Raw genomic sequence first — 21,290 nt, 5'->3', positions numbered from 1 at the left:
TGGAATCTGACCCACCACAGATGAATTTGCTACCACTGAGTGAGTTATACCCTGCATACAATGTGACACACATAAACATCTAACAGGGACTGAACTACAAAATACTGTGCCTTAAAAACATGGCATCACCATGCCCAGGAAAGTAACTGTCAGTGCTTTTTGGAAGTGTGGAATTTACTTCTGTTCTGCTTGGAGTGACTATTTTCTCACCCTTTGTTTGCTATGACAATATGTAATTAAGACAATCTGCCTCTAAAGCTGGAGAAAATACAATATTCCATCTAGACACATCTTAAAAACATGGCCTCACAAAGCGCATGGCAGCCTTGCAGGAGGATTTTCAGGTCACTTAGACTGACCTGCAGGGCTGGGCTTGGCTGCTGAGGATCACGCGGACATTCCCAACTCATGACCCTCCACAGACAGCATCAGCTCAGAGAAACTCCGGGGAATAAGCTCCCCTGCACTAAAAACATTATTCCATCTACTCCGCACCTCTGAAACTGTGAGTTTATGCTCCATCATTACTGCATGAGATCCGGTTCTCACGTGAATAGCGACGGCGCTGGGAGAGGCACTGTTAAAGACACAGGCTCTCCGCACACTTCAGCTGCTCTCTGCTTCCAGTCCCTACCCAGAAACATTAAATTAATTCAGAAGACTGTGCATTCTCCGCACTAAATAGCTGTAAGGACTCTCATTTTCCAAGGAACAATTATATTTTAGGCCAAAACAGGGGGAAAAAAATGTGCTTAGTGGCGATCACAAAAAAAGAATAGAAACAAAACCTGTGGTATTCCGTTATTGACATAAACACCATCATGCACTGTATGAGCTGTGATTTCAGCCTAGTGACCACATCACGTGGACCTGGGAATTTCTCCATCCCATCACCAGGCGTTGGATCAGACCTGTGAAAGCCAGGGCTGTATATGTGGCTTTAGCTTTATATCTGGCAAGCCTTGCAGCTCAGAGTAAAGCACGCCTCACTTGCTTACTTGCTGTGTAAACAAGTGCGGACCACGTTACCAAAAAGGCTCTGAGATTTACCCAGCAGATCAGTAAAACATCTGTAGTCTTTCACATATTTCACAAAGAAACATTTGTCTGGCAACATGTTGCATCCTTTCTGAATGGTGACACATGGGGCCATGGGCAGAGCAATTAAATCACACAGAAATTATTATAAAAATCTAGATTCTGGTTTTGCCCCGTCTCTATAGTATATAAATATATTCTGGACTTGGGTTTATTTAAATGTGTTTTTATATATGTGTTATTACAAATATAGGTATATACATGCAATATTAATATATTTAAATAAATCTATGTCCCGTATTACATCTGATCTGAAAGTACTACTGCAATTTGGGGCAGAAGGGTATTTTTGCTGATATGTTCAAAAAGTTCTATATAAATAAGCAGTAAGAGCTTTTCAGGGGTACACGTAGCCTTATACTCACCAATTACCTCATATACCCAGGTTTTCCTGGATAACATACGTAATTTTTAAACCCGAAATTATTCCCCTTTCGGATAAGGGGATTTTGTCATCAGGGTCACTTCCAGAAAGTGGAAAGTGTTAGCAAAACACGGGGCTAAAATCTGAACAAATAAAGGAGCGTTGTGTTCGCTCGCTTTGGAACGACAAGAGAGCGTGGGAGCTGTAATGTGGCGCGCACCGGCTCACGGTGTGACCGTACCTACCGACACTGGGCCATCATAAATCACAGCGTTACTGGGAGCCCTGAGTCGGCTGATCGAGGGACGTCTGTCCAAATAACTCCCATCCTGGCATGAGGGCCACAAGATGCCAAGACGTTCTGCTCCCGCTCCTCCACCCCACACGGGAGGAAATCCAGCAACTGGTAAGGAAGTGGGCGAGACATCCATGGGGCTAGCACGCCTCAGAAGGAAAAAGAAGCGACACTATTAACAGAGGGTGTGTGAAAGTGTGAACGCGCAGACGAGGTCGGGCGCAAGGGACTCGCGTGTGCGTTGATCTGTCCTTGCTGCGGCGTCTTCCGGGCTTGCAAGCGGCTGGGCCAGCTCCTGGAAATCAAGACAGGGCAGGAGGAGCACGCCTGTTTGTGTGTGTGCGTGAGAGGGAAGGCAGAGGTGTGCGTGATGCAGCCCCTCGTGTTCGGCCTGAGCAGTGGGGCTCCCGCCGTCGCAGAGGTCTTGGGGGTGCAGTGCAGGGGGAACTCTGAGCGGCCAAGGTCTCCCTCCCATGTCCAGTCTCACCTTCAAGAGACGCTGAAGGCGTCACAGGCTGTGTTGTGGCTTGAAGGGGAGGCATCCCCCACATTCAGGTGCTGACTGGATTTTTGTTGTGCTTTTTCCACAGAGGTGGAGCTGGGAGAGGGGGAGACGAAACGTCCCAACTTAATTTCTTTTTAATGGTCTGATGGAGCGTCTGACATGTGAATCCTCGCTGTCCCTGCTCCCCAGCTTGACTTCAATGACTGCTTTTAACAAACAGCCTCCCCCAGACAGGGAAATTCTGTTACCTTGCCCAAACCTGCTCAAATACTTTGAGCTCCCAGTTATACTTTGAGCACAGGATTTTGGCAAAACGCAGGAGAGGCGCATCCTTTGAACTGGATGTAGACTTAAAAACAGCCTCTTGATCATCAGTGATGCCTTTATGCACTGAACCAGAACTGGGTTTTGTAAAACCTTGCACCCACAGTCTCTTGATCGGCTCCCGACGTGCCAGCCAGCCCCCGCAAGCCGGGTCATTGTAAGGGTGCCAACGCCGGTATTCCTGCAGCCCCGCAAGACGCGTTTGAAGCAGCATATCCAGGGCCGTCGGTGACCACAGATTAGCGGGGCGATATTCCCCCTGGAAGTCTTTGAGCCTGCCCTGCCTTCCCTCATTACAGAGGCTATCGGTCCTGCATTGCTTTGCATCCGCTAACCGAGGGGGCTTTGCATAAACTCCGCTTGGGGTCCGGGAGCTTTGGCCCTGAGCAGAGGCCGGCAGCGCGGGATGCTCATTCCCAGCGCCTGTCGGGGAAGGGGAGCCCTGACCCGGACTCCCCAGGCCAGGCCTGGCTGCCAGGGCAGGGTGGGCTCCAGCCCAGAGCACGGGGGCTTCTTGTGACTTCTCAGCGCACAAGTCCCGGCTGGGAATTAAAAGGCCGTCGCCTCTTAGTCTTCAGGGGTAAATTTCAGAGGCTCCAACGCTCGATAATTAACAAGTTCTGTCGTTCCCCTTGCTGTTGCGCTAGCTGTGGTATTTTTAAAGCTTTTTATTAAAAATTAATTTCTTTATTTTGTTGGAGACCCATCACTCAGTCACGTGGCTCCCTGTCATGTTTCTATCCTTCCTACTCATATTCGAGTTATGCCATCAAGCTAATATATTGTGACTGCTCTTCTCTCTTGTGACAAAGCCTTGCAGCTGCCTCCAAATCAATAGATGTCAAAGAAATATGAAAACAATCATGACAGAGAACTTAAATCCTGGCTAGAGTCTACATAATAAAAAATGTGCTTCTGTTCTCAAGGCAGCGGATTAATTTATCCTAAAGTTTAGTCAAATTTTATTCCGGTACCTTTTTCCCAGCAGATAGAGCTACATCTGTTGGGTTTGTAATGTAATTTGTAATTACTGCCCTTCATGTGGTCCAATGCCTTGAACCATCTTTAATTAAAAGCATAATTAAGGGAAGATCTAAAGGAAGACAATTACCAGATGGTCTTTTTTTTAGAAACAGTTAGTTGCATTGAGGATGTACCCTGGTCCATTTCTGACTTGGATTAAAAGGCAGGCTGCCTCCTGCACAATCTGCGAGGTGAGAGGCTGCAAAGGGGCTCAGGCATCCCGGGCAGCAGCACAGCCAACAACTGCCACAGAGGCTGGGGACAGCCAGGGGGGACACTGGGGGACCGTGGGGCAGGGGCTCACCCCGGCTCCTTCACATTTCCCTGGGTGGGTGAGCCCTGGTGCCCTACTCCAGCCCAAAGCTCTGGCAAAAAACACCTCGGTCAAACCCCCAGAATCATGAGGGACACCCTACAGCTTCTGGGATTTTTTTTTTTTTTTTTTCTGGTGAAAATAGCAGGAAAAGGCAATAACAATAATAATCGCGATATCAAAATGGTAGGAACAGAATAATCATAGTAATAGTAATAGTAATAATAATAATTTTTTTTTTTTTTTTAACCCACAGGGACTGAGTTCCAGAACAGTTTCCAAAACTGAATTATCACTGCTGCCCCGGGTGAGACAGACCATGATGGGGGTTGCTGTGCCTGCCCAGCCCCTGCTCATCGCCGGAGGCTGTTGTGGGAGGGGGTAGTTAGCCAAAATCTCCTCTCAGGCTGCAACACCCACCCCGGCCTGGCTGGACTTAGTTTGAGGATCCCTCCCCAGCCTCCTGGGATATCTCCTTCCAGAAGATTCCCCACAGCCACGTCTGGAAATTCTAGAGACCATTACTAAAGGAGAAACGGCGTGAGGAGATGGGAAATAAACCCGAAAATATGAATAATGCAACAAAGTGCAGAATTATGTGCCAGCACAAAATTTCTAGGGAAAGCTAGGCATAAAAGGGGGAGAGAAAAAGGAAAAGGGAAACCTCGAGCGGTGGTGTAATGGAAATTAAATTTTTGCTGTATTACTAAGATTTCATTATTTGACTGTTCCTTCTCAAAGTAAAGGCAGCGATGAATTGTAATCATTTCAATTATCTTCAAGATAGTTTCTTTAGGACACAAGTTGTCAAAGATAAAAAAGTACATTCTTGCTGCTCCGTGGGTCCATTTTCCAGACGGTTTGTCGTTCTTGCTGCATGATTTAGCCGGGGCTCTTTTGCATACTGCGGCTCTCCCGCACGCCCTCCGCGAGGGCGCGGAGCCGCTCCCTCCCTCCCTCCGCGGAGCGGCTGCGCGGAGCTCCGCGCCCGCGGAGCCGGCGGGGCTGACCCTGCCCCAGCGCCCGCTTCGCCGCCATCCTCTTGAATTAACTTCACGCGGGAGGTTTTGGTTGGTTGGCTTCGCCACTTTTCCCCTCTCTTTTTCGCGGCTCTCTCCCCGTCTCGCTCTCCGCCCCGTGGAATATTTCCTGACCCATTACTCTGAATAAAGCAATAAATGCGGGGCGGGCGGTCCCGCACCTCGCCTGGCCGCAGGGCAGCCGAGGCAGGATCCGACCCCATCCCCATCGCCACAGCCCTGCAAGTGTTGTTTTCTCCCTGCTGATGGGGGTTGATTCGCAAGTGAGAGCCGCTCTCCGCCGAGAAGGCGCTTAGGTCTCTTTACGCGCAAACCAAATAACATTTAAATGCCTTTTTACTGCCGGGGCATTATTTATTTAAGTGGCCGTCGGAAATCACAGCAACGCGGCGGTTCCCATTCCTCCCGGAATATTGTCCTTGCCGGTTTATTAGAGCGACTGGCTTAAAAGAGGCTCTTTCGGAATAAAAGGGCGCGTTTCTCCCCATTATTCATATCTAGGGAGTCCCAGGCCTTCGGTACATTTAAAAAAAAAAAAAAAAAAAAAAAAAAAAAAAAAAAGCTTCAAAAGGACAATTCGCCATCCACAGATATTATATTTGTGAAATGTCCTTTTGTCGAAGCTTTTAACACCTTCTTATAAGGAATCATTGGTTCTTTTCTCTTTAATTCTGATAGACAATTAGCCATCAAATATACACCAGTTGACTGTAACCGAGCATTAAACTAGCCTTTATTTAACGCTAATTTAGCATAGCTGCTTTGTTTAACTTTGCCATACAAGAACCAGGTTTTGTAGCAAAAAAAAAAAAAAAAAAAAATAGGTGTAATTTTATGTGGGGCTTCATTTCTTTTGGCCCTCTACACAGCAAGCCCTCTCCGCTTTGTAACCCATTCTGCTGGGCAGAAACACCATTTCGGAGTGCCTAGCACCTGGAGTCTGGAAAAAAATTAGCATTGATATAGATTTAGTTGAAATGTAATCTCTTAAATCTGTCCAAGATTCGGGGAGATAATTACACTTTCACTGAATTGACAGAGGTCAGCGTCTCTGTGGACCTGAGGAGTTGATTTACTAACAATAGTGTTACATAAAAAATGGTGTTTGAGATTATAATGTTAATAGATGCAGTCACTGGGGAAAGCAGGCAGGCTACAACTAATTCGATGGAACTTGGGTTTTGCGTTACGAGGATTCAAATCACTCGCAGCATTTAATTTAGAGGAATGAGTTTGGCAGTAATTACAGCAAATGGAAAGGTCGCCTTGGAATATTAGTTATTTTTTCCCAAGTTGGGACTCGGGGTTTTGGGGGAAAAGTCCTTTTTCTCGCCCCCGGATGGCCGGGAAAGCCGCGGTGCTGCATCCCCTGCGCTTCTACTGCTTGTCACCTCGGACCCAGCATAATCCCGCTCAGATCTCAGATTAAATGAACGGGGGTGGAAAATATTTGTCTAACAGTTGGAGTCGCCCCTCGAGTGGGACCCGACAGTTTTCAGCAAGAGCCGGAGTCTCTTTCTGCTGCCAGGGGATGCTCGCTGGGCCGGGCCAGGTCAGCATCTCCCCGGACAAAGCGCACCACGACATGGGGGAAATGCTCCGCAGTTCCGTTTGCATTTTGGGGGGGTCACTGCAGGAGCGGGAAGCTTGGGTCCCTGCTCAGGTGAGCCCTCTCCAGCCTCCCTCTTATTTTTTTTCACTCAGTAAATCCTGGCGGGGCCCAAATCCTAACTCTGCCCCGCCAGTCCCAGCGGGTCACGCCATCTCTTTGGGCACCCTGGAAAAACCCAGCCCAGACTCAAGTCCTTGTGCCACGACGTGCCCCGTGTGTCGTGCCTCTTCACCCACTCTCATCCCTCAGGGGACGTTTCCCACCTCGGCAGGACCTGAGCTTTTTCCCCGCTGGGACGCACAGCCCTGCTGGGGCGAGCCCGGCCCGAGCGGCCGAGGGGAGCCGAGGGATGGGGTGACCCTCGGGGGAGCGGGGCTGGTGCCGGGTGCGGGTCTCGGCCCCCGTCCCTCCAGGGGGGTCCGGCGGGGGGCCGCCTCCTCCTCGTTCCCGGGGGATCCCTGCGGCCCCGATGGAGGAGGGGAGCGCTGCCCGGCCCTGCGCGCAGCCGGGAGCCCTGCGCCGGCAGCGCCGCGCGGGTGCGGCCGGGCGCGGAGGGGCGCGGAGGGGCGCGGAGGGGCGCGGAGGGGCGCGGAGGGGCGCGGCAGCCGCCTGCTCCGCATCCATCCCGCGCCGCGGATCGCCGCCGGGAGCCCGAAATCCCGAGCGCTTCCCTACAGGACGCGCCGCCGCCGCAGCGCGCTGCATCCCGGGCCGACGGACGGCGATCCATCCCCGGCGAGCCCGGCGCGCCTCGGGGGGATGCGCTACCTGCGCTGGGCCCCTCCGCGGCCCCCGGCAGGGCCGTGCCCGAGGGCAGGGGCTGCGGGGCGGCTCCCGGGGCCGCGGCTCCGCTCAGCGCCGGCTCCCGGGGCAGTGCCGGCTCCGCAGCCTCCGCCGCCCTCCGTCCTCGCCTGTTTATGCTTAAAGTCCACCCGATCTTATATGTAACGGCAATATATATGTTAATTGAAAACTTCTGAATTTAAAAAGGTTGTGACAAGTTATAATTTGTCTTGTCAATGTCTGGAATCCTTGTTTAGCTCTTTAGTTGTGTCTGCTGTTCGTGCCTGTCAGATAACAGCTTGCCTAACGCGCTGCCTTCCTCTCTTATGGCACGGAAATGACAAATGTGCTGTTTTATCCATACAATTTATTTCATTATTGTTGCCGGCACGAAGCATCACAATCAATCATAAGGAAGTCCAGTTGGCAGGTGTCAATCTTGGTATGTTTTTGTACGTCTCAGTCCATATTTAATCCAATTACAAGGGTCATGGAGTAAGTGCAAATCCCCTTGTTACAACTCACATCTTATTCAAGATTTAAAGTAAAAAGTCAACTTGATCACATGGGCGCTTTGGGGGTCCTCCGATACCTTTTGATATGTCGTCCCCCCCTCCCAAATTATGCAGAGATAGCGTTTTATCAAAGAGTTATCGCGGGTCGGTTGGGGTTCGGGGATTCTTTTTTTCCCCGAGTGTTTGTGTGCAAATGAAGTATCTTGTTATTTTGCTAAAGAAGAGGGAGGTTTTAATGATGGGAGATCTTTCCGCTCATTGCCCTTTCAAATACAATTGTAGATCGAACTCAGCCTTGTCACGTTGAGGAAAAGTGAATTTCTAACATCCAGGACGTGCCTGTCGACTTTCAGCGAATTGCATCCAATCACCCCCAGGGAATTCAGCTAATGTCTCAGTCTAAACCGGGATGAGGGGAGAAAAACAAATCAAACATTGTCCGGAGTCACGCTTATTATGAAAATGTTTTAAAGGATAGAGAAGGGAAATAATTCAAGACAGTCCAGAATAAAGTTTTCGACAAATTAATAAGCATTAGGAGTCTTCGGGGGGAGGGGAAAAAAGAAAAAAAAAAAAAAGAGAGAGAGAGAGAGGGAGAGGGGAGAAAACCCAGCTACAAAGTTAAGGTATAAAGAAATGATTTATAGCTATAAGTTTCTTTTTTTTTTCTTTTTTTTCTTTTTTTTTTTTTTTTTTTCCCAAGCAAAAAGCATATTTTTTTTTTAATACTGATTTTCTTTTCGGATGAGAAACAAGGTTACAGCATTGAAAATAGTAATCTTATTATACAGTAGGCTACAGTGGGATTCTTCGCGAGGGGAAATGTTATCTTTCTGCTAAATTTCTGTCTTTAGGATGCTTCAGTTCACAGAAGTTTCTTGCATCATCTTAAAGCAGAGCCCCTAAACACTCACTCCCGCACACTGATCCCGCTCGTTACAACAAGTTTCCAGCTCGCCAGGGTTCACAGACCGGGGTGCCCGTGTCAGCCGGCTCAGCCCGCTCTGGGCGAGTGCTCCGAAGATGGGTAGGTGCAATCGTTTACCAGGTCGCAGGAGAGCCTCGCAGGCTGCCAGCCGCACAACAGCCGGAAAGCTCTCCCAACTTTACATGGCAGCACACAAAAAGCCATTTCAATAATAACTCAGGTATTTCTTATTCGAAGAGATGGAGCTATTCAGTTTCTATCAAACTGCGAGAGGGCTGAGCCGACAGGACGAGAGGATGAAAAAAAACAACCAAACAAACAAAAAAAAAAATACCACCCCAACCAACCAACAATACAAAACAAGAACAAAATTACATTTCTGCACCAAGGTTTAAACGCAATCCTGGGGGCAAAAGAGAAATGTTAGACAAGCAAAGAAACGTGTGGGGGAAATAAAAAGAAAGTATTAAAAAACACATACCTTGGACAAGGGCAAAATATCCCCGCTACAGCGCTAGTCAAGTGCCTCTTTCCTTGAAAGCCAAAACCACGTTTCTATCGCATTATTTTCCCTGTTCTAGGGCTTTTCCTTTGGTTTTTACCGTTTATTGTAGCTAGTCTTGGACCCTGCAGCCTGTGCAATGCCACAGTAAACAAATTGTTCTGATGTGCTTATTATTATTGCTCAAGTTCTGCTTGGATAGAGAATTAAAGCTCATTATTACAGTGTGTGTTGAGAATTGCTCAATCTATGTGAACGCGGGGGTTTGGGGCATCCTCGGGAAAGAAACGAAGAAAAAAAAAAAAAAAAAAAAAACCAACAAAAAACCCAGAAGAACAGAAAGAGCCCACAACTTCGGAACGCAGTGTAAATCAAATATGTATAATGCTTATAAATTTGTAACAAGTTGCCGTGCCCCTGCTCCTATCCCCTGCCCGGCTCGGCGATGCTCGCACCGACCCCTCTTCCCTCCGCGCCCGCGGGGCTCCGCTCCGCGCTGCACCGCGGAGCCGCCTCCCTCCTCCGCGGCTCAGTAAAGGTCGCGGACTCGACCGCGACAGGAGCAAAAATTAGCGGGGACAAACACACACAGAGGCGGGGGGGACACACTTTGTCGCCCCGTTTCGCGGGCACGGCTCCCTGCCCCGAGCCTCCCGGGCGCGGCGGGGAGCGGGGGCTCCGCACGGCTGCGCGGTGGCGGCGGGGGACGGCCGCTGCCCCCGGACACCTCCGCCCGCTCAGGGCTGACACCGAGCCCGTCCGGGCTCCCCCCGCCGAGGAGCCTGTCCCGAGGCAGCGCCCGGCAGGGAGAGGAGGCCGCCCGCGGGGTCCCGCCTGCCTCCCAGGCCAGACTTCGCAGGGTTTTTCCCCCCCTCTCCTTTATTATTATAATGGTTTTTTTTTTTCCTTTTTAGGCGACCTCTCGGCCAGATACGGACTCTGTTCCCACCGCTCCCCCACGTTCCTGCTTCGCCTGCCTCTTTCTGTCTCTATTTTTAAAAAAATATATATATATATATATTTTTTTTTTTTTTTTCGGAGATAAAAAGGCAAACAGAGAGCTCTGGCGCTGGCGAGGGGCTGTTTGCCTGCCTCCGCCGAGGCCTGGCCAAGCAGACTTGGCTTCACGCCTGAGCAGTTTCTGGAGAGCGGCGCGCTGGAGAGCAGGGGAGGCAGCACCTGGCCCTGCTTTAGGAGCCATCTCCTTTTATTGACAGCCAGATAAGCAGGCGGGAGCCGTGGTGTTTCCAACGCTTCCCTGGAGGACCCTGCCGGGTTGCAGGGAACCGCGAGCCCCTTAATGGCAGAGGCTCCAAGCGCGCCGCGAAACCCCTTCCTGGCAGCGCCCCCGGGGCCGTCGCTACCTGCCAACGCGGGGTACTGGAGCGGCCCGGCCGCCCAAGGGACAGGGTCACCCCGGATCCCAGTGGGATCCCTGCCCCGGGTGGGTCCCCGACCTTCAGAAGCGGAGCGGGGCCCTGCGCCCGGCAAAGAGCTCTCCCCGCGCCCCCCCTCCAGAGCCTCCTCCTAATGGATCCCGCAGCCCCCTCCTCATCCCAGTCGGGCGGCAGGTCCATGAAACATTTAAGTGCAGTTCAATAAAACTATCGGCGGCGGAGGGGGCTCTTTGCTGATGAATTATTTACCCTGACAAGTGTGTGCAAATATCGGCCTCTCCCTCCCGCTCTGATGGGAGAGGGTGTGCGCGGGGAGCCCGCCCGGGGCCCCCATCGCCCGCAGAGGCGCAGCGGCCAGGCGAGGCTGCGGGTCCCCGCCTGCCATTCCGTCTGCCCGGGGCCAGCGCCCCACTCCCGCAGGAGAGCTGAGGGCTTGGGGGCCACGGCTTTTCCGAGGAGCCGCAGGGCTGCGCCACGTTTTGGGGTTCTCCTTTTCCCCGTGCCAAAGCGTCCCTATGCGGAGCGCGTTTCAGAGGGGAAGAAGCCAAACCCCAGCCTAAACCTGGGCCTGCGAGGCCGAGGATAGGCCCGGCGGCCGGCAGGGCTGGGCTGGGGCGAGCCGTCGGACCGCAGCCCCCGTTTGCCGGGAGGCAGGGAATGGCAGCGACCCCGAGGGTGCCCCGGTCCCAGGGAGTGCTGTCCCGCGGCCGAGCCCCGGCGGGTTGGGTTGGGCCGGGCCGGGCCGGGCCGTGCCCTCCGACGGGGCGGGCGGTGTCCGGGCTCGCGCCGTTCGCGCTCGTGTCGCCTAAAATGTCTCATTAGCTAACTACTGTCCGCCGTGACGTCATCGGGGCGGCCCAGCCAATGGGGGAGGCGCTGGCGTGGATATTAAGGGAAAGTTAGTGCAAAGGCAGCACCCCTCTTTTACTGTCATTGACATTTAAACTGTGTGGCAGGTTCTTGCGTGGAAATTGGCCGCCGGAGCCGCCAGGTGCCTCCTCCCGGCCGCGGAACCGCCGCGCCCGCACCCTCCGCTCCCGCTGACAGGTAAGGTCTCCGCGCGTCCCCGGCCCGACGGGAGGGGCCGGGCACCCCGACCCCGGCAACCCCCACCCCGCGGGGGGAAGGCGAGCGGAGAAGGCCGGAGCCCCGCACAACAGGTGGGGGTGGGATGGAGCGGCTCCGGCCGCTGCCCGCCCGTCGGAGGGGGCGCCCCGGGGCGGGAGGGGGCGGCCGGCGGCGGAACCGCTTCCCAAACTTCCCCCGAGCGGGCGGTGCGGCCCCCTCCCCTCCCCTTCCCCCCGCCCCGTGACCCGGGCCCCGCTCCCTCGCCGTGACCCGTCTCAGGTGGCGGGGGCAGCCGCGGGTTACCGGGCCCCGCTCGGCGCCCCTCGGGCCCCGGAGCGCCCGGGCCGAATGGACGGGACGGCAGGGGGACGCGGAGTGTCCGGGCCGCGCAAAGAAGGGCCGGCGGCGAGGCTGCGGGACGCGAGCCGGGGCGAGATGCCCTCGGGGGCCGCGTCCCAGCCGCCCTTCGCCGCGAAACGCCTGCGGCTCGCCGGTCGCCCAGGAGGCTCGGTTGCCCCACTCGGGTTGGAAGGGTCCGGTCGCCGAGCGGCGACCGCCTCCCGGCGCCCAAACTCGGGCTCGCCTTCCCAGCCCTGGGTGCCTCTGCTAAATCAGGGCGTCGGTGGGAAAGAGATGTACCCTAGAAAGGCCGTTCTTCCTCCGAAATAACGCTAAACAAAATAACAGCGTAAAACCTAAAACACCGCTTACCTGTCTTCGAGCATCTCCAAATACTCCTTACGGTGCGTTAGCGGGAACGCTCCCGGTGATGCTTCACTATAATATACCGGTAAATGGACATTCTCCTTCAGTAATAAATCAAACACCATCTATCTCAGATCCTCCTCCCTAATTAGAGATGTTTATTGGAGATGGTGTTTATCCAGCTGTCATGCCGAGAAAAAGCTGTGACATAATTACCTCTGACCAGATAGTCTTTTATATGCATATCTCGCTGACATATAAAGGAATCGGATTGCATTAAAAAAAAAAAAAAAAAAAAAAAAGGCACGATCAAATGTAGATTTTAGTCCATAGAATAATATCTCTGGTCATTAAATTAATTGAAATTCAACTTTTAGGCTCTCCAAATTACGAATCTTGCTATTTAAACTTCTTAATTTTTAGCAATCAAGTGAGAGGTTCTACCAAGAGGATGGGCAGAGGGAAATATGCCCTGCAAACTTGCCGCGATAAATCAAGCACGCCAGCTAAAAGAAAAAGAGCCCTCGACCCCTCAGCCTAATAACACAATTGACGTGAATACGAGGAGTTTCTCTATCGGTTCCCCGTGGTTTGCCAAGTGGAGGTTTTGCTGCTAATTCGGGAGGCCAGGAGGGTCCGAGATGGGGGAGAGGCAAGAGCGGGACACCTCCTTTAGCGCGTTATTTTTAACCCCCGCACCTCGGCGGGGCCAGGGCGATGCTGCTTCCTTTGCTTTCGTGGCTTTGGCAGCGCCTGCGGAACCATCTGCGTGGGGCTGCGAGCGAGCCCTGATAAGCTCCGAATTACTGTGTAATTGAATTTTTTTTTTTTTTTTTTTTTTTGGGGGGGGGGAAAGGCTGGTTTTACAAATATCAAGGGTGTAGGCTTTTGATCCTTTCTGTCGCCTGTGTTCTCCAGTTGCTAATAAAACTCGCATTGAGCTCCTTAGTGGCTTGATTAACAGGCAGATTAACTGTTACTGGGGTTTTGAACAGCTTGTCCCAATCAATAGCATTTAAAAAGCCCGTCAGGATGCGCTAAGCTTTCACCCCCCCCGTTCTTTTCTGAAGGCTTTTTGTGGGGGTCTGGTTGCATGACACTTTTCCCATATTTATAATCAAAGGCTTTCCCGTACGGTATGATGTATGTTCGTCATGCAGTTTCAGAGCGACTTCGGCAAGGTCCAGAAAGCCTTTTTTTAGCCTGCCATGCGAAGCTGTGCCTCGTGCAAAAGGCCGCCATAAAAGAGGTTAAATCGATTCCAAACTTTTTGCAGATTGTTTATAAACTAGAAAAGCTCCACTTAACTCAGTGTCCTGCGCATTATAGGTTTCAAACACTGTCTCTACATATACAAATAGGCATTAAGTGTCCTGAAGGCAAACGCATTGTAGTCTAAGACGTCAGGATTTGTGTATCTCTTCGGTTTTAGACCGAACTGGACAAGAGGATTTTAAGCACTTTTCTGGGTATTAAAAAAGGTAGTTTGCAGCCCAGATATTTATACAACGAGACGATACTGGAGTTCCTATCTCAGCACTTTCTGCCTTCAACACCTAACAAAATACGAAAGGGAAGCGAACGCTCCTGTCTAATGCAAATCAATACCCAGGCACGAGATCATATTTAAAAAGTAAACATCATTTTAATTAGGAGAAACGAACAAAAAGGCGCGTCTTGCCACGTATAATAGTTACTTACCTTTGGTTTTTAAATAGTTTTTATATTACGCCCATTTTTTTTTCTTTTTGTTTGGAATAGTTAGGGGGAAAAAAAAAGTGGAGAGATTAAAGAAAAATTAAACCATATGCAGAAAAACGCTAGTTACATTAATCCTGTGCGGATTTTAAAGTAGAAATCTTCAAAGAGTGCCTAAGTCCATGCCGAGAGCCAGAGCCGGGGCCGCGGGGTCCCACAGCGCAGCCCTCGCCCCGGGAAAGGGGAAAAGGGGGGGGGGGGCGGTCTGCGCCTGCAGGAGGGCAGGGCTTTGGGGCGAGGGGAGCGCCGAGCACCTCACAGTACTGCTGCTCCTCTCCCCCAAATACAAAGGCGAGCGGAGTCATTTTAAAAATGGAAAATTCACTAAAAAAAAAAAAAAAAAAAAAAAAAAAAAAAAAAAAAAAAAAGGTAAAGGAAAACCAGGCCGGGCAAGGGAGGGAGAGCGGCGAGTGGCAATCTGCTACAAGGAAAAAGAAAAAGCACAGCGTTTCCTCGGGAGGTATCCAGACACGGCAGTCTCGGCGGGGCACGGCTGCCCGGAGCGCTGGGGCCGGGCGCTCCGCGGGGAGCGGGGCCGGAGCGGGGCCGGTCCCGCGCGTCCCCGGCGCTGCGGGCGGAGGTAAAATGGCGGCGCGGAGCCGCGCCGGGCCCGTGGGGCTCCGTGCCGGGACAGCCCCGGCCCGGCGGGACGCGACGGGGCGGGAGGCCCCGGCCCCGCTGCACGCCCGGCCCGCCCCGCTGCTCTTTCTTCCTCCCAACTTTCGCTCGGGGCTCCCGCTCCGGCGGCGCCCCCACGCACCCCGCCGTGACGTCACCCCTGCCCTCCCCTCCCCGCACAGGGACGACTTTTTTTTTTTTTTTTTTTTTTTTTTTTTGGACTGGGTGGGGGCGTTAAAAGTTTTTTGGGGGGGAGGGAACACAAAGCCCTCGGCGCCCGAGGGGAAAATAGCAACAAGATTACGGCTGCTTTATTCTGGCGAGGAGGCGTAAGAAGGTGCTAATCCAAGGGATGGCTAATTGAGAGCTTGTAAAAATGATATTCGCCTGCAATTTCGGACAAAGTGGTTTTTCTCTTTTCCCCCTTTAACGCCCTGTGGACTAGAATTTAAAAAAAAAAAAAAAAAAATCGCTCATTTGCTAGTGAGTGAGTGCAACAGGGGGAAAAACCCCTACGACAACAACAAAAAGAGCAGGATGAAAAAAAAAATCAAAAGCCACGGACTCGACTGACTTCACTCCAGAAAAAAAGGACTAGATCCCAGCTTCTAACATCCCTTTGGATCCTCCGAGATCGGTGCGAGCTTACAAATCGCAGCCTCTTTCTCTCGCCCTCAGGATGCGTGCGGCGGGACGTTCGGCCTCGGCCAGCCGCAGCTAGGAGGGGAGCGGCTGCTCGGCGGGACACACCCGCCCCGGAGGGCAGGCACACGCCGCACAGGTTCGTGCTTCATTTCGGACTTCGCTTCTCTTCTCTTTTGACGCTCTGAAATTTTTCCTCGGCTCCCCCGGAATGATGTCTGGTTAATTTAGCGGCGGATGTTACTTTGGAAAGTTTTCGGGGAGGGGAGAGGAGAGGAGCTGAGCGCGGGGCTGCCGGGTGAGGGAGGTGTCCTTACCCGAGCCCCTGGTGCTGGCAGAGCCCCCTTGGGGTGCCCCACGGCCGGGCTGCCCTTACCTTCAGGGGGGGATCCCATCACACCCAAACGCTCCCTGTGTGCGTCCATCGCGATATTCGGCTCCGTTCCTATAAAAACGCCTGACTCGGGACAAAACTCGAAACAAAACAAGACCCTCAGGCTGACCTAGGCCCCACCGGAGGCGGCGGAGCCCCTCGCTGCTGCAGGTGGCGTCGACTGGATCCCGGGGCCGGAGAGCGGCCGCTCTCCCTTCCCCGCATCCTCCGAGGAAAGGCTTTGCTTGGGCCCTTCCCGGGTTGGAGAAGGGGTCGGGGGAGGGTGCCCACCTCAGTCCCTGCCTCCCGGGCCTCCCCAGCCGGCGAGGAGCGGGGTGGTCACCGCGGCACCCCGGCCTCGAGGGAAGGGTGGGGAAGGGACCTGCGGAGGGACGGGCGGCAGTCTCTTAAGAGCCCATTTTGTGCTATTAGGGAGCGGTGGCAGCTTCTCGGCGGGACAGGGGATGACAGTGCATGACGGCCGAGCAGCCCATTATCCCGCTCCCATTGAGGCGCCCTTTCACTCACATGCAAACTCCTTGGCAGAGTCGTTTGTCTCCTCATTGTACTTTATTTAAGAATGCAATGGTTGTCAGGGCTCTTATTCAATTTCAAGATACTTTATTGATGAGCTTTGACTTTTAGCACTTTTCACATGTCAAGAGAAGTCAAGTGTATGCGGCTACGACTTCATTTTATGCTTTGCGCGTTCATACTCTCCACTTTCCGCGGTGGCTCTTGGAATTTCTTTTTCCTGTCTCTTCTCCTTCTACCCTTTCTTTTCCCCAAGCTTTTTTTTCTTTTCTTTTTTTTTTAATTGTTTTTCCCGATGCAGACCCCCCTTCCCCCTCCCCCCGGACCACTCGCCATAACCGATTGGGACACCCTGAGCTCGGACTGGTGCTCCCAGTGTAACCTTAAATGCATGCGCTGAGGGGTTGCTTTAGGGTTTACTGAGGTGTGTCTTAATAGTCCGGCATTCAACAAATGTACTTGTGGTGTGTGGTCAGAGCAGCAAAGTCATTTACTTACTTTCCCCCGCGAGTTTCTGGCAGACAGTGAAGGGGGTCCCTTGCAAAAGGAGAGGGAAGGAGGGGGGAGCCTCGGACGGGCACAAAGCGGCAGCACTGCCCAGCGCCCGGCTCTGCCCTTCTCCAACTCCACCGTGGGATCTTTAAAAAAAAAAAAAAAAAAAAAATCAGCCCGGCAGCCCTTAGTCAACAAATGGCACGTGGGAGAAGTTGGTGAGTGTTTGGTAAAGGACTCTTCAGGGCCTTTCACAAGAGCCCTCAATACACAAAGTAAATGGTGTATTTGCTCTGCTCTTTCCCGGCCCGGGCAGAGCCTCCCGCTCCCAGAGCCGGGAGCAGGGAAGGGGGGCTGCGGCCTCGGGGAGCTCCGGGCGATTCACCGCTGACAAAGCGCCTGTCTCCCAAATATTTATGTCTTTACCATTTGAATGTTATTTTCCCCTTATCTCCATTGTCGGACTGGAGCGAACTGTTTAAATGCAAATTGATCTCAAACCACCCCCCCCCCCCCCCCCCCTTTCCTCCTCCTCCTCCTCCGCCATCACCATCGGCCCCCTCCCCCAGCCCGCCCGACCTGAGGACGCGGCTGTCCCCGGGGCCGGCGGAGCGGAGCGGAGCAGGGCCGGGTGCAGCGGGGCCGGCGGAGCGGAGCGGAGCGGGGCCGGCGCGGGCTCCGGGCGGCGGCGGCGGCGCCGGGCCCTGCGCATTCATATTCAAACGCCTGGGCCAATTGGGCCGGGGCGGGCGGCGGCGGCCAATGGGCGGCGGGGAGGCGCTGGCGGCGCTTTGCATACGGCGATATTCGGGTGGGAGCGGGCGGCGTTTGCACGGTGCGGAGTGATTAGTGGGTTTGAACCGCCGGCCCCGGCTCCGCCGCATTTCCCGCTCGGGTCCGGGCGCAGGGAGGAAGTGTTTTGCTGGAAGATGATGACAGAGGTCAGGCTTCACTAATGGGCCAGTGAAGAGCAGTGGAGGCGAGGCAGAGACCAAGGCACACGCACATTAATACACTTGAACCATCACCAATCAGCATAGGTGTGCTCTGCCTCTCTCTCCCCACTTCACTCACACAGTCTTTTATCTCTCGCTCTCCAGTCACTGACAGCCCATTTTATTGTCAATCTCTGTCTCCTTCCCAGGAATTCAAGATCACACAACCAGCAGCTTCAGTGGAGAAAAACTATTTTGCTGGCAACTCTTTTTAAAGCACCATCATTTCAAATCAGTGCGCTCTTAAACTATTGACAGGAGCTTTGACAACAAGACAGGATGCCTCATAAAGGTGAGTCTGTTCGTTTATTCTCCCAACTTCTCGCTCCTCGCATTTTAATATTTAGGCAGGGCTCTCTCTCTCACCGCTCCTCTCTCCCTCCCTCCCTCCCTCTCTCTCTCTCTCTCTCTCTCTCTCTCTCATATTCCCATTTGCATTCCGGAGAGCTTCCCAGGGAACTTTCCAGCCCAGGAGCTCACAAACTTTCTGCCTTTCACATAAGCCCGTGTCCTCTGGAAAAGCTAAAGCATCTGACTCGGAAAGCAATGCCAACACCAGCAGCAGTAATTCCCACGCAGCGTTTGCTGGTTGGGAAACCACGAGTGCCGGTGTCTGCAGTGCCGATGCTGCCGGTACCCGGCTCGTAGGGGCGGCGGGACCCGAGCTGGGCTCCGGCCCCACGCCACGCAGCGTGGGAGGGAGACAGGGAGGTAAACGGCGCCTCGCTGCCCCCGGGGCGGCCCCGTCCCCGACTTCTGCTTTGTCCGGGTTAAGGAAGGCTCACTCCTGATGGTAGAGAAAAACAGAGGGCGAGGGGCCGGGAGAGTGGCGTGGGGGAAAAAAAATAAATAAAAATAACCCATATCCTAGGCCAAGTCAGCTCCCAGGCGCGGTACAGGCGGGGAGCTGAGCGGAGCTGAAGGGCTGTCAGCTTTAATCAGCCACCCGGGGATCTTCCCAACTTGTCCCTAGTGCCGGCAACTTTCCCAGCTCCGGCGCGGGAGAGGCGCCGGGGGCGCGGAGCAGCCCGCACCGAGCACGGCGGGCCCCGCCGGCCGCCCCGCACCGGCCCGTCCCTGCTCGGCACCGGGGCTCGCCGTGCTCCCGCTTTGATGATTTTTTTTTTACTCCCTTTTTAAATGGATATGCTTTATTTTTATTTATTTATTTTTTAACTAAAAAACCCTTAGCATCTCTTATCTCTACAAGAGCCACTTTGATACACCTCTGCAATCCCTCACTACAGCAAAGCTTTTTAAAATATTATTGTTATATTTAAAAAGTTCTTTAAAACTCTTTGTCATGCAAGAAAAGAAAAATAAAGAAAAAGAAAAAAAAGTTGCTCCAGCGAAGCCAAAAAATAAACTTGATTCCCTTTTCCCTCGCAAGTGCAATTGCAGGGAAAAAAAAAAAAAAAAAAAAAAAAAATCCGGTTTGAATTTAACCTTGTAAGGCTTTGCATGGAGGGGTTCCATGGGCACTCAGAGCAGGAATAATTTCTGGAAAGTTTAAAAACAAACTTTCTCGAATTATTCAATGCACCTGGCAGAGGCAGTTTTGGAAAACGGCAACAACATACTAGAGAAGAAAAGTAACCGCATCTTCTCCATTTTAGGGGCATAAAATAATAAAAGTGGCCCTTGACAATAAATGTTTATAGCTGCTGACCTTCACCAACAACTCATCGCAAACCGATTCGGTTTCATTTTTTCATGTTTGCCCCAGGAACGAGAAACTTTGTCCTTAAGGTCTAATTACGGTTTCACGGGGAGAGGGGAGAAAAAAAAAAAAAATGCTCTCTGCCATGAGATTATATGAAGATTTCGAGATTAAAAACCGAGTTGCAGATTAGGCCTGGCCTATTAGGACACGGCAAATCGCATCCCAGTTCTCGGAGGGAGCCGGCCGCGGGCCCGGGGCTGTCGGGGTGTCCTGCGGGGCAGCTGCGAGTGCGGGGCAGGGCAGGAGAAGGCGATTTCGCGCTGGGGCTGCGGGGCCGGCGGGCCTGGCCGGGGCTGCCGGGCCGCTGGCTGGAGGCGGTGGCGAGCTGCTGAGCAGACACGCAGTTCCTTGCCCCACGCCTCCTCTTACCTTGCTGAAGACCTTGCTTACCCTCGCCCTCTATTGTAAACCGCTTTCGGCCGTGTTTGGGTTTGTTTTGTTGCGCGGCTTTTTATTTTTTTCCCCCCCTTTTCTTTTCTTTTAAACCCACTCAGTGTCATTTCTGAGGTCCGTGCGGGCAGAGCCGAGAGCTGGAAGTTTGCGGTGCCTTTTCGGGTGGCCTCTTCCACCCCATAGGCCCCGCGTTTATGATTTGTGCATGAAATATGGGAGGAAATTGTGTCCGAAGCGGTGGGTTTCCCGTTCGGTGTGTGTCTATGCAGACGTGTTCGGTGTATTAAAGGGATGATTTCACGTTCGGTTCAGCTGAAGGAGATATCACTACGTCTCCATTGAAGTACAGTGTAGCTTGCTCTGCTGCTAATCAGGTAGCTCTCCAAAGAGCAGTAAATATTTACCAGTTAAAGTCTTCACGCTGCGAGAAAGTACTTGTTTGATGTTTATTTTTATGGATTTAAGATTACTAAAAGCTACTTAATAAATTATACCGTGGCTAGTCCTAAATGGGGAAACGTGCCTCTTTGATTTCTCCATCATATGCAGGAAGAGTAAAATTAATATTCATTATAGGCGCAAAAGAAAGAGAATGAGTATTTTAGGCGAAAAAAAAAAAAAAAAGACGAGAAAATGAAGGCTGAGACTATTTCATTATTTTACCTCCTTTTTTTTTTTTTTTTTTTTTTAGCAACCCCCTTGAATGGGCTCTTTATTGTAATTGTCCCTCCCCAATTGAGCACCCCACTGAGCTGTTGTATCTTTTTACAACCCCTAACAACTCGCACCAGTAACACAATTACCGCCAGATATTTATAACGAGAAATTACTTTTCCATTTTCACCCGCGACGATTTCAAATAAATACATGGGGGCGCATAAATAAATAAATAAGTGGGCCGGGGGGTGGCGGGGGGGGGAGAGGGAAGGAAGGAGGGAGGGAAGGAAGGTGGCGAGAGGAGGAGAGAGGGAGTAGTGGAAGGAAGGAGGGAGGGAGAGAGCGAGCGTGAGGGGGGGGGTGTGGGGGGGAAGGCGCTGGGGACTGTCCAGGCGCTGGGTCAAGGCAGGCACTAATGAAGGGAGAAGGGGCTTGTTTCTCTGCTCTTTGTAAGTTGGAGGGTTGTTGGTCCGTTGAGTTGGGAAGCTGCGCGGCCGGTTAAGGAGCCTGGGTTTCTGCACTCGGGGTTTGGGTAGAGGAGCAGAATGGAGGCCATTGTTCGCTTTCTGTAGGCTTTGTTTAACAGTTCTCACCCCCTCCTGTTCTTACTTTTTAAAGCAGTGAGGCGAGGTA

At 52.5% G+C, this 21,290-nt stretch overlaps 1 protein-coding gene across 7 annotated transcripts in view; it reads left to right on the top strand.

Moving 5' to 3' along the window:
- Positions 1–15,524: 15,524 nt before the first annotated feature.
- The window catches only part of PAX6 (paired box 6), a 21,624-nt gene continuing 15,858 nt past the window's right edge, over positions 15,525–21,290 (top strand). For 5 of the 7 annotated variants that reach the window (XM_040066104.2, XM_040066110.2, XM_040066108.2 and 2 more), the window contains exons 1-2: positions 17,739–17,929; positions 18,034–18,176. The gene's annotated coding sequence lies outside the window, so the exon portion shown is untranslated. Of the gene's footprint in view, positions 15,630–17,738; positions 17,930–18,033; positions 18,177–21,290 lie in introns of those variants that run through there. The other 2 variants (XM_040066105.2, XM_058420840.1) reach the window with 2 other exon arrangements.

The sequence above is a fragment of the Hirundo rustica genome, chromosome 6 (assembly GCF_015227805.2).
Source record: "Hirundo rustica isolate bHirRus1 chromosome 6, bHirRus1.pri.v3, whole genome shotgun sequence".
NCBI classification, from domain to species: Eukaryota; Metazoa; Chordata; class Aves; order Passeriformes; family Hirundinidae; genus Hirundo; species Hirundo rustica.
Note: the sequence above shows the minus strand (reverse complement) of the source record. Positions and strands in the feature narration are given on the sequence as shown.